This window comes from Urocampus carinirostris, chromosome 17 (assembly GCF_059441175.1).
Source record: "Urocampus carinirostris isolate Australia breed hairy pipefish chromosome 17, RoL_Ucar_1.0, whole genome shotgun sequence".
Taxonomy (NCBI): Eukaryota; Metazoa; Chordata; class Actinopteri; order Syngnathiformes; family Syngnathidae; genus Urocampus; species Urocampus carinirostris.
Genome location: NC_142365.1, coordinates 1,819,142 through 1,833,574, shown reverse-complemented (window position 1 = coordinate 1,833,574; position 14,433 = coordinate 1,819,142).

The window sequence follows — 14,433 nt, the reverse complement described above, 5'->3', positions numbered from 1 at the left end:
GGGAGGGGGTTTAAAAAGAGGAATATTTTTGTATTCCAAATAATTCAATAAAAGGGATCCATTAAAAACGTTGACTTAAACTTAAAAAGCACACAGCAGTCAATAACATATACAATATACTGCAATTGAAGCGATTAGGAGCAACTCACAAGGTCCTAAAAGACAGATAGATAGATAGATAGATAGATAGATAGATAGATAGATAGATAGATAGATAGATAGATAGATAGATAGATGGATATATAGTTATAGATAGATAGAGAGATAGATAGATGGATATATAGATAGATAGATAGAGAGATAGATAGATAGATAGATAGATGGATATATAGATATAGATAGATAGATAGATAGATAGATAGATAGATAGATAGATAGATAGATAGATAGATAGATAGATAGATAGATAGCGATTAGGAGCAACTCACAAGATCCTAAAAGACATGGTGGCGAGAAGCAGAGATGCCAACCGGAAAACCTGGAGACGAACCCACGAAGCAGGCCGGGCCCCGAGACTCAGTAACAGGCCGGGCCCTGCCACCTTTGACACGGCAGGGACAGATTCCAGTTACTGAACCCCGAGTCCGGAAGACTGACTCGCGGGTACTCTGCGGACCCGAAGACCAGAAGGGGAACCCGGCAGGTCCTGTCTCGGCCGTGGACCGGCCCCGACTGTCGAGGACGTCGGGAGAACCCGAGCTGGACTCCGTCCCGCCCATCGTGACCCCGCCAAAATTACTCATTAACTTGGAACTTATCACTGCCAAGAAGATACGTCCACAAACCCTCACTCTATTTAACCACCTTAATTGAAAAAAAACTGTAAAACAATATAAAGTGAGTTTCACTCTATAGAATAAATCACAATTTCTAGACATACAACTGCTCAAGTAGACATATGCTACTGTACATCAAGTATTTTTTTATAACGATATGAAGTGCGGGCAGCACGGTGGCGCAGTGGTTAGCGCATGTGCGTCAGAGTTTATGTCTTGGGAACCTCCTGCGTGGGTTCAAATCCAGCTCCAGACTTCCTGTGCGGAGTTTGTATGTTCTCCCCGTGCTTGCGTGGGTTTCCTCCGGGCACTCCGGTTTCCTCCCACATTCCAAAAACATGCATTTCAGGTGAATCGGCCGGTCCAAATTGTCCCTAGCGAGCGAGTTGTCTGTCCCTGTGTGCCCTGCGATTGGCAGGCAACCAGTTCAGGGTGTCCCCTGCCCACTGCCCGATGTTTGTTGGGATGGGCTCCACCACCCCCACGACCCTACTGAGGATAAGCGGTTTAGCTAACGAGATGAGAGATGAGATGAGATATGAAGTGCGCTGCACACTGCAGTGTAAACTCAATAAATCAAAGTCTCACGACTTGAGGCAACAGGTCAAGTAGAAATAGGCAACTGTGCTTTAAATATTTTGTTCATCACAAAAGTCAACAGTAAAACGATATTAAGTGACTATCCAATCCCTTTATCTATGGGATGTTATGTGCTTTAAAACCTAAGACCAGGGTTGGGTAGGGTTACTTTAACTTGATTACTTTCAATTACTTTTGGATGACTCCAATACCAAATATGCTAATGAAAGACAAAAGAAACGAAATATATTCGTTTTGCCGGAGATCAAAGAGATCAAAGCCAGGAGAGAAAGCTTACCACGTGTTGTGAGTCATCATTTGATTCAGATTTAGTTTACAGAGGGCAGCACGGCGGCGCAGTGGTTAGCCCGTGTGCGGCACAGTTCTGAGGTCGTGAGATCGAACCTCCTGTGTGGAGTTTGCATGTTCTCCCCGTGCTTGCCTGGGCTTCCTCTGGGCACTCTGGTTTCCTCCCACATTCTAGAACAGGGGTGTCAAAGTCATTTTAAGTCGGGGGCCACACGATAGAACAAACATCCTGTCGGGGGCCGGGCGAGTAGATTCAAGAGAAAGAAAAAGAGAGAAATAAATGAGAGAAAGAGGGAGGGGAAAAGGAGAGAGGGTGGAATAGAGAAAGAGAAAGAGAGAGAGGGAGAGAGCGTGAGAAACAAAAGAGATAAAAAGAGAAGACGTGAGAGAGGGGGAAAAGAAAGGGAACGGAAGAAAGAAATCCAAAGGGAAATAGAAAGACAGAAGGAGAGAAAAGAGAAAAGAAAGTGCGAAGGGTAGGAAGGGAGAAAGAGAAAAAGAGAAAAGGAAAAAGGGAAGTTAGAGCAAAAGACGTTAAGAGAGAGAGAAAGAGACAAAGAGCAACAAAGAAAGAGGAAAAGAGACACAGAGAGTGAAAGAGACAGACAGTGGTAGAAAAGGGGTGGAAAAGAAAGAGAGAGAGAGAGAGAGAGAGAGAGAAAGAAAGAGGGAGAGAGAGAGAGAGAGAGAGAGAGAGAGTGAGTGAGAGAGGGGGAGAAAGATAGAGAGAGAGAAAGAGAGAGAGAGAGAGAAAGAGAGAGTGAGAGAGAGAGTAACAAATACAAGTACAGTGTCTTTGTTGGAGGCACCTGGCTTTGGCAACATCAAGTTGACATATTTCAACCTGCCGCTTGTTTTTCTCTTGCGCTTCTCTGATTGTTGTCTCGCGGGCCGGATTCAATCCCTTAGCGGGCCTGATCTGGCCCGCGGGCCGCCTCTTTGACACCTGTGTTCTAGAAACACGCATGTCAGGTGAATTGGCCGGTTCAAATTGTCCGGGGTGGGATGGGCTCCGGCACCCCCGCGACCCTATTGATGATAAATTTGATTGAAGTTTTGGTCGTGTGAGAAGTGAAATGGAGAGTGGGAAATTCCGCAGATGGCCGGCTGCAGGTCGACCTTGCCGATTGTGTACAAAATGGCGGAAAATCACCGAAGTCAGCTATCGTCCAGATGGAGTCCTTCCCAAGACACGAAATAAACCACAACATCAAATTTACTCGATTACTGCAGAATTAAGAGTACAACGCAATCCAATAAAATAGGAAGAGGCAATCTGCGTACTCTCACACAAAACACGGTTCCACCACGACACAATCACGTACTTTGTAGTACTCCTGTTGCTGTCTCCTGCTGGCAAACATCGGCTCCAGATGATAGGTGGATGTCTAGATAGATGTCTAGATAAATAGATAGATAGATCGGTAAAAAGATAGATGGGTAGATAGAGATAGATAGATAAATGGATGTCTAGATAGATGTCTAGATAGATGGATAGATAGATAGATAGATAGATAGATGTCTAGATGTCTATATAGATGTCTTGATAGATGTCTAGATAGATGTCTAGATAGTTAGATGTCTAGATAGATGTCTAGATGTCTAGATAGATGTCTAGATAGATGTCGAGATAGATGTCTAGATAGTTAGATGTCTAGATAGATGTCTAGATAAATAGATAGATAGATCGGTAAAAAGATAGATGGGTAGATAGAGATAGATAGATAAATGGATGTCTAGATGTCTATATAGATGTCTTGATAGATGTCTTGATAGTTAGATGTCTAGATAGATGTCTAGATGTCTAGATAGATGTCTAGATAGATGTCTAGATAGATGTCTAGATAGTTAGATGTCTAGATGTCTAGATAGATAGATGTCTAGATAAATGTCTAGATAGATGTCTAGATAGATAGATAGTTAGATGTCTAGATAGATAGAATCCTAGATAGCTGCTAGATGTCTAAATAGATAGATGTCTAGATAGATGTCTAGATAGATGTCTAGATAGTAAGATGTCCAGATAGATGTCTTGATGTCTAGATAGATAGATGTCTAGATAAATGTCTAGATAGATGTCTAGATAGGTAGAGAGTTGGATGTCTAGATAGATAGAATCCTAGATAGCTGCTAGATGTCTAGATAGATGTCTAGATAGATGTCTAGATAGATGTCTAGATAGATGTCTAGATAGATAGATGTCTAGATAGATAGATAGATGTCTAGATGTCTAAATAGATGTCTAGATAGATGTCTAGATAGATAGATAGTTAGATGTCTAGATAGATAGATGTCTAGATAGATATCTAGATAAATGTCTAGATGTCTAAATAGATAGATGTCTAGATAAATGTCTAGATAGATGTCTAGATAGGTAGAGAGTTAGATGTCTAGATAGATAGAATCCTAGATAGCTGCTAGATGTCTAGATAGATGTCTAGATAGATGTCTAGATAGATGTCTAGATAGATAGATAGATGTCTAGATGTCTAAATAGATGTCTAGATAGATGTCTAGATAGATAGATAGTTAGATGTCTAGATAGATAGATGTCTAGATAGATATCTAGATAGATGTCTAGATGTCTAAATAGATAGATGTCTGGATAGATGTCTAGATAGATGTCTAGATAGTAGATGTCTAGATAGATAGATGTCTAGATGTCTATATAGATGTCTAGATAGATGTCTATAGAGTTAGATGTTTAGATAGATGTCTAGATGTCTATATAGATGTCTAGATAGATGTCTATAGAGTTAGATGTCTAGATAGATGTCTAGATAGATAGATAGTTAGATGTCTAGATAGATAGATGTCTAGATAGATATCTAGATAGATGTCTAGATGTCTAAATAGATAGATGTCTGGATAGATGTCTAGATAGATGTCTAGATAGATAGATAGTTAGATGTCTAGATAGATAGATGTCTAGATAGATATCTAGATAGATGTCTAGATGTCTAAATAGATAGATGTCTGGATAGATGTCTAGATAGATGTCTAGATAGTAGATGTCTAGATAGATAGATGTCTAGATGTCTATATAGATGTCTAGATAGATGTCTATAGAGTTAGATGTTTAGATAGATGTCTAGATGTCTATATAGATGTCTAGATAGATGTCTATAGAGTTAGATGTCTAGATAGATGTCTAGATAGATAGATAGTTAGATGTCTAGATAGATAGATGTCTAGATAGATATCTAGATAGATGTCTAGATGTCTAAATAGATAGATGTCTGGATAGATGTCTAGATAGATGTCTAGATAGTAGATGTCTAGATAGATAGATGTCTAGATGTCTATATAGATGTCTAGATAGATGTCTATAGAGTTAGATGTTTAGATAGATGTCTAGATGTCTAGATAGTAGATGTCTAGATAGATGTCTAGATAGATAGATGTCTAGATAGATAGATAGATGTCTAGATGTCTAAATAGATGTCTAGATAGATGTCTAGATAGATAGATAGTTAGATGTCTAGATAGATAGATGTCTAGATAGATATCTAGATAAATGTCTAGATGTCTAAATAGATAGATGTCTAGATAAATGTCTAGATAGATGTCTAGATAGGTAGAGAGTTAGATGTCTAGATAGATAGAATCCTAGATAGCTGCTAGATGTCTAGATAGATGTCTAGATAGATGTCTAGATAGATGTCTAGATAGATAGATAGATGTCTAGATGTCTAAATAGATGTCTAGATAGATGTCTAGATAGATAGATAGTTAGATGTCTAGATAGATAGATGTCTAGATAGATATCTAGATAGATGTCTAGATGTCTAAATAGATAGATGTCTGGATAGATGTCTAGATAGATGTCTAGATAGTAGATGTCTAGATAGATAGATGTCTAGATGTCTATATAGATGTCTAGATAGATGTCTATAGAGTTAGATGTTTAGATAGATGTCTAGATGTCTATATAGATGTCTAGATAGATGTCTATAGAGTTAGATGTCTAGATAGATGTCTAGATAGATAGATAGTTAGATGTCTAGATAGATAGATGTCTAGATAGATATCTAGATAGATGTCTAGATGTCTAAATAGATAGATGTCTGGATAGATGTCTAGATAGATGTCTAGATAGTAGATGTCTAGATAGATAGATGTCTAGATGTCTATATAGATGTCTAGATAGATGTCTATAGAGTTAGATGTTTAGATAGATGTCTAGATGTCTAGATAGTAGATGTCTAGATAGATGTCTAGATAGATAGATGTCTAGATAGATAGATAGATGTCTAGATGTCTAAATAGATGTCTAGATAGATGTCTAGATAGATAGATAGTTAGATGTCTAGATAGATAGATGTCTAGATAGATATCTAGATAAATGTCTAGATGTCTAAATAGATAGATGTCTAGATAAATGTCTAGATAGATGTCTAGATAGGTAGAGAGTTAGATGTCTAGATAGATAGAATCCTAGATAGCTGCTAGATGTCTAGATAGATGTCTAGATAGATGTCTAGATAGATGTCTGGATAGATAGATAGATGTCTAGATGTCTAAATAGATGTCTAGATAGATGTCTAGATAGATAGATAGTTAGATGTCTAGATAGATAGATGTCTAGATAGATATCTAGATAGATGTCTAGATGTCTAAATAGATAGATGTCTGGATAGATGTCTAGATAGATGTCTAGATAGTAGATGTCTAGATAGATAGATGTCTAGATGTCTATATAGATGTCTAGATAGATGTCTATAGAGTTAGATGTTTAGATAGATGTCTAGATGTCTATATAGATGTCTAGATAGATGTCTATAGAGTTAGATGTCTAGATAGATGTCTAGATAGATAGATAGTTAGATGTCTAGATAGATAGATGTCTAGATAGATATCTAGATAGATGTCTAGATGTCTAAATAGATAGATGTCTGGATAGATGTCTAGATAGATGTCTAGATAGTAGATGTCTAGATAGATAGATGTCTAGATGTCTATATAGATGTCTAGATAGATGTCTATAGAGTTAGATGTTTAGATAGATGTCTAGATGTCTAGATAGTAGATGTCTAGATAGATGTCTAGATAGATAGATGTCTAGATAGATAGATAGATGTCTAGATGTCTAAATAGATGTCTAGATAGATGTCTAGATAGATAGATAGTTAGATGTCTAGATAGATAGATGTCTAGATAGATATCTAGATAAATGTCTAGATGTCTAAATAGATAGATATCTAGATAAATGTCTAGATAGATGTCTAGATAGGTAGAGAGTTAGATGTCTAGATAGATAGAATCCTAGATAGCTGCTAGATGTCTAGATAGATGTCTAGATAGATGTCTAGATAGATGTCTAGATAGATAGATAGATGTCTAGATGTCTAAATAGATGTCTAGATAGATGTCTAGATAGATAGATAGTTAGATGTCTAGATAGATAGATGTCTAGATAGATATCTAGATAGATGTCTAGATGTCTAAATAGATAGATGTCTGGATAGATGTCTAGATAGATGTCTAGATAGTAGATGTCTAGATAGATAGATGTCTAGATGTCTATATAGATGTCTAGATAGATGTCTATAGAGTTAGATGTTTAGATAGATGTCTAGATGTCTATATAGATGTCTAGATAGATGTCTATAGAGTTAGATGTCTAGATAGATGTCTAGATAGATAGATAGTTAGATGTCTAGATAGATAGATGTCTAGATAGATATCTAGATAGATGTCTAGATGTCTAAATAGATAGATGTCTGGATAGATGTCTAGATAGATGTCTAGATAGTAGATGTCTAGATAGATAGATGTCTAGATGTCTATATAGATGTCTAGATAGATGTCTATAGAGTTAGATGTTTAGATAGATGTCTAGATGTCTAGATAGTAGATGTCTAGATAGATGTCTAGATAGATAGATGTCTAGATAGATAGATAGATGTCTAGATGTCTAAATAGATGTCTAGATAGATGTCTAGATAGATAGATAGTTAGATGTCTAGATAGATAGATGTCTAGATAGATATCTAGATAAATGTCTAGATGTCTAAATAGATAGATGTCTAGATAAATGTCTAGATAGATGTCTAGATAGGTAGAGAGTTAGATGTCTAGATAGATAGAATCCTAGATAGCTGCTAGATGTCTAGATAGATGTCTAGATAGATGTCTAGATAGATGTCTGGATAGATAGATAGATGTCTAGATGTCTAAATAGATGTCTAGATAGATGTCTAGATAGATAGATAGTTAGATGTCTAGATAGATAGATGTCTAGATAGATATCTAGATAGATGTCTAGATGTCTAAATAGATAGATGTCTGGATAGATGTCTAGATAGATGTCTAGATAGTAGATGTCTAGATAGATAGATGTCTAGATGTCTATATAGATGTCTAGATAGATGTCTATAGAGTTAGATGTTTAGATAGATGTCTAGATGTCTATATAGATGTCTAGATAGATGTCTATAGAGTTAGATGTCTAGATAGATGTCTAGATAGATAGATAGTTAGATGTCTAGATAGATAGATGTCTAGATAGATATCTAGATAGATGTCTAGATGTCTAAATAGATAGATGTCTGGATAGATGTCTAGATAGATGTCTAGATAGTAGATGTCTAGATAGATAGATGTCTAGATGTCTATATAGATGTCTAGATAGATGTCTATAGAGTTAGATGTTTAGATAGATGTCTAGATGTCTAGATAGTAGATGTCTAGATAGATGTCTAGATAGATAGATGTCTAGATAGATAGATAGATGTCTAGATGTCTAAATAGATGTCTAGATAGATGTCTAGATAGATAGATAGTTAGATGTCTAGATAGATAGATGTCTAGATAGATATCTAGATAAATGTCTAGATGTCTAAATAGATAGATGTCTAGATAAATGTCTAGATAGATGTCTAGATAGGTAGAGAGTTAGATGTCTAGATAGATAGAATCCTAGATAGCTGCTAGATGTCTAGATAGATGTCTAGATAGATGTCTAGATAGATGTCTAGATAGATAGATAGATGTCTAGATGTCTAAATAGATGTCTAGATAGATGTCTAGATAGATAGATAGTTAGATGTCTAGATAGATAGATGTCTAGATAGATATCTAGATAGATGTCTAGATGTCTAAATAGATAGATGTCTGGATAGATGTCTAGATAGATGTCTAGATAGTAGATGTCTAGATAGATAGATGTCTAGATGTCTATATAGATGTCTAGATAGATGTCTATAGAGTTAGATGTTTAGATAGATGTCTAGATGTCTATATAGATGTCTAGATAGATGTCTATAGAGTTAGATGTCTAGATAGATGTCTAGATAGATAGATAGTTAGATGTCTAGATAGATAGATGTCTAGATAGATATCTAGATAGATGTCTAGATGTCTAAATAGATAGATGTCTGGATAGATGTCTAGATAGATGTCTAGATAGTAGATGTCTAGATAGATAGATGTCTAGATGTCTATATAGATGTCTAGATAGATGTCTATAGAGTTAGATGTTTAGATAGATGTCTAGATGTCTAGATAGTAGATGTCTAGATAGATGTCTAGATAGATAGATGTCTAGATAGATAGATAGATGTCTAGATGTCTAAATAGATGTCTAGATAGATGTCTAGATAGATAGATAGTTAGATGTCTAGATAGATAGATGTCTAGATAGATATCTAGATAAATGTCTAGATGTCTAAATAGATAGATGTCTAGATAAATGTCTAGATAGATGTCTAGATAGGTAGAGAGTTAGATGTCTAGATAGATAGAATCCTAGATAGCTGCTAGATGTCTAGATAGATGTCTAGATAGATGTCTAGATAGATGTCTGGATAGATAGATAGATGTCTAGATGTCTAAATAGATGTCTAGATAGATGTCTAGATAGATAGATAGTTAGATGTCTAGATAGATAGATGTCTAGATAGATATCTAGATAGATGTCTAGATGTCTAAATAGATAGATGTCTGGATAGATGTCTAGATAGATGTCTAGATAGTAGATGTCTAGATAGATAGATGTCTAGATGTCTATATAGATGTCTAGATAGATGTCTATAGAGTTAGATGTTTAGATAGATGTCTAGATGTCTATATAGATGTCTAGATAGATGTCTATAGAGTTAGATGTCTAGATAGATGTCTAGATAGATAGATAGTTAGATGTCTAGATAGATAGATGTCTAGATAGATATCTAGATAGATGTCTAGATGTCTAAATAGATAGATGTCTGGATAGATGTCTAGATAGATGTCTAGATAGTAGATGTCTAGATAGATAGATGTCTAGATGTCTATATAGATGTCTAGATAGATGTCTATAGAGTTAGATGTTTAGATAGATGTCTAGATGTCTAGATAGTAGATGTCTAGATAGATGTCTAGATAGATAGATGTCTAGATAGATAGATAGATGTCTAGATGTCTAAATAGATGTCTAGATAGATGTCTAGATAGATAGATAGTTAGATGTCTAGATAGATAGATGTCTAGATAGATATCTAGATAAATGTCTAGATGTCTAAATAGATAGATGTCTAGATAAATGTCTAGATAGATGTCTAGATAGGTAGAGAGTTAGATGTCTAGATAGATAGAATCCTAGATAGCTGCTAGATGTCTAGATAGATGTCTAGATAGATGTCTAGATAGATGTCTAGATAGATAGATAGATGTCTAGATGTCTAAATAGATGTCTAGATAGATGTCTAGATAGATAGATAGTTAGATGTCTAGATAGATAGATGTCTAGATAGATATCTAGATAGATGTCTAGATGTCTAAATAGATAGATGTCTGGATAGATGTCTAGATAGATGTCTAGATAGTAGATGTCTAGATAGATAGATGTCTAGATGTCTATATAGATGTCTAGATAGATGTCTATAGAGTTAGATGTTTAGATAGATGTCTAGATGTCTATATAGATGTCTAGATAGATGTCTATAGAGTTAGATGTCTAGATAGATGTCTAGATAGATAGATAGTTAGATGTCTAGATAGATAGATGTCTAGATAGATATCTAGATAGATGCCTAGATGTCTAAATAGATAGATGTCTGGATAGATGTCTAGATAGATGTCTAGATAGTAGATGTCTAGATAGATAGATGTCTAGATGTCTATATAGATGTCTAGATAGATGTCTATAGAGTTAGATGTTTAGATAGATGTCTAGATGTCTAGATAGTAGATGTCTAGATAGATGTCTAGATAGATAGATGTCTAGATAGATAGATAGATGTCTAGATGTCTAAATAGATGTCTAGATAGATGTCTAGATAGATAGATAGTTAGATGTCTAGATAGATAGATGTCTAGATAGATATCTAGATAAATGTCTAGATGTCTAAATAGATAGATGTCTAGATAAATGTCTAGATAGATGTCTAGATAGGTAGAGAGTTAGATGTCTAGATAGATAGAATCCTAGATAGCTGCTAGATGTCTAGATAGATGTCTAGATAGATGTCTAGATAGATGTCTGGATAGATAGATAGATGTCTAGATGTCTAAATAGATGTCTAGATAGATGTCTAGATAGATAGATAGTTAGATGTCTAGATAGATAGATGTCTAGATAGATATCTAGATAGATGTCTAGATGTCTAAATAGATAGATGTCTGGATAGATGTCTAGATAGATGTCTAGATAGTAGATGTCTAGATAGATAGATGTCTAGATGTCTATATAGATGTCTAGATAGATGTCTATAGAGTTAGATGTTTAGATAGATGTCTAGATGTCTATATAGATGTCTAGATAGATGTCTATAGAGTTAGATGTCTAGATAGATGTCTAGATAGATAGATAGTTAGATGTCTAGATAGATAGATGTCTAGATAGATATCTAGATAGATGTCTAGATGTCTAAATAGATAGATGTCTGGATAGATGTCTAGATAGATGTCTAGATAGTAGATGTCTAGATAGATAGATGTCTAGATGTCTATATAGATGTCTAGATAGATGTCTATAGAGTTAGATGTTTAGATAGATGTCTAGATGTCTAGATAGTAGATGTCTAGATAGATGTCTAGATAGATAGATGTCTAGATAGATAGATAGATGTCTAGATGTCTAAATAGATGTCTAGATAGATGTCTAGATAGATAGATAGTTAGATGTCTAGATAGATAGATGTCTAGATAGATATCTAGATAAATGTCTAGATGTCTAAATAGATAGATGTCTAGATAAATGTCTAGATAGATGTCTAGATAGGTAGAGAGTTAGATGTCTAGATAGATAGAATCCTAGATAGCTGCTAGATGTCTAGATAGATGTCTAGATAGATGTCTAGATAGATGTCTAGATAGATAGATAGATGTCTAGATGTCTAAATAGATGTCTAGATAGATGTCTAGATAGATAGATAGTTAGATGTCTAGATAGATAGATGTCTAGATAGATATCTAGATAGATGTCTAGATGTCTAAATAGATAGATGTCTGGATAGATGTCTAGATAGATGTCTAGATAGTAGATGTCTAGATAGATAGATGTCTAGATGTCTATATAGATGTCTAGATAGATGTCTATAGAGTTAGATGTTTAGATAGATGTCTAGATGTCTATATAGATGTCTAGATAGATGTCTATAGAGTTAGATGTCTAGATAGATGTCTAGATAGATAGATAGTTAGATGTCTAGATAGATAGATGTCTAGATAGATATCTAGATAGATGTCTAGATGTCTAAATAGATAGATGTCTGGATAGATGTCTAGATAGATGTCTAGATAGTAGATGTCTAGATAGATAGATGTCTAGATGTCTATATAGATGTCTAGATAGATGTCTATAGAGTTAGATGTTTAGATAGATGTCTAGATGTCTAGATAGTAGATGTCTAGATAGATGTCTAGATAGATAGATGTCTAGATAGATAGATAGATGTCTAGATGTCTAAATAGATGTCTAGATAGATGTCTAGATAGATAGATAGTTAGATGTCTAGATAGATAGATGTCTAGATAGATATCTAGATAAATGTCTAGATGTCTAAATAGATAGATGTCTAGATAAATGTCTAGATAGATGTCTAGATAGGTAGAGAGTTAGATGTCTAGATAGATAGAATCCTAGATAGCTGCTAGATGTCTAGATAGATGTCTAGATAGATGTCTAGATAGATGTCTGGATAGATAGATAGATGTCTAGATGTCTAAATAGATGTCTAGATAGATGTCTAGATAGATAGATAGTTAGATGTCTAGATAGATAGATGTCTAGATAGATATCTAGATAGATGTCTAGATGTCTAAATAGATAGATGTCTGGATAGATGTCTAGATAGATGTCTAGATAGTAGATGTCTAGATAGATAGATGTCTAGATGTCTATATAGATGTCTAGATAGATGTCTATAGAGTTAGATGTTTAGATAGATGTCTAGATGTCTATATAGATGTCTAGATAGATGTCTATAGAGTTAGATGTCTAGATAGATGTCTAGATAGATAGATAGTTAGATGTCTAGATAGATAGATGTCTAGATAGATATCTAGATAGATGTCTAGATGTCTAAATAGATAGATGTCTGGATAGATGTCTAGATAGATGTCTAGATAGTAGATGTCTAGATAGATAGATGTCTAGATGTCTATATAGATGTCTAGATAGATGTCTATAGAGTTAGATGTTTAGATAGATGTCTAGATGTCTAGATAGTAGATGTCTAGATAGATGTCTAGATAGATAGATGTCTAGATAGATAGATAGATGTCTAGATGTCTAAATAGATGTCTAGATAGATGTCTAGATAGATAGATAGTTAGATGTCTAGATAGATAGATGTCTAGATAGATATCTAGATAAATGTCTAGATGTCTAAATAGATAGATGTCTAGATAAATGTCTAGATAGATGTCTAGATAGGTAGAGAGTTAGATGTCTAGATAGATAGAATCCTAGATAGCTGCTAGATGTCTAGATAGATGTCTAGATAGATGTCTAGATAGATGTCTAGATAGATAGATAGATGTCTAGATGTCTAAATAGATGTCTAGATAGATGTCTAGATAGATAGATAGTTAGATGTCTAGATAGATAGATGTCTAGATAGATATCTAGATAGATGTCTAGATGTCTAAATAGATAGATGTCTGGATAGATGTCTAGATAGATGTCTAGATAGTAGATGTCTAGATAGATAGATGTCTAGATGTCTATATAGATGTCTAGATAGATGTCTATAGAGTTAGATGTTTAGATAGATGTCTAGATGTCTATATAGATGTCTAGATAGATGTCTATAGAGTTAGATGTCTAGATAGATGTCTAGATAGATAGATAGTTAGATGTCTAGATAGATAGATGTCTAGATAGATATCTAGATAGATGTCTAGATGTCTAAATAGATAGATGTCTGGATAGATGTCTAGATAGATGTCTAGATAGTAGATGTCTAGATAGATAGATGTCTAGATGTCTATATAGATGTCTAGATAGATGTCTATAGAGTTAGATGTTTAGATAGATGTCTAGATGTCTAGATAGTAGATGTCTAGATAGATGTCTAGATAGATAGATGTCTAGATAGATAGATAGATGTCTAGATGTCTAAATAGATGTCTAGATAGATGTCTAGATAGATAGATAGTTAGATGTCTAGATAGATAGATGTCTAGATAGATATCTAGATAAATGTCTAGATGTCTAAATAGATAGATGTCTAGATAAATGTCTAGATAGATGTCTAGATAGGTAGAGAGTTAGATGTCTAGATAGATAGAATCCTAGATAGCTGCTAGATGTCTAGATAGATGTCTAGATAGATGTCTAGATAGA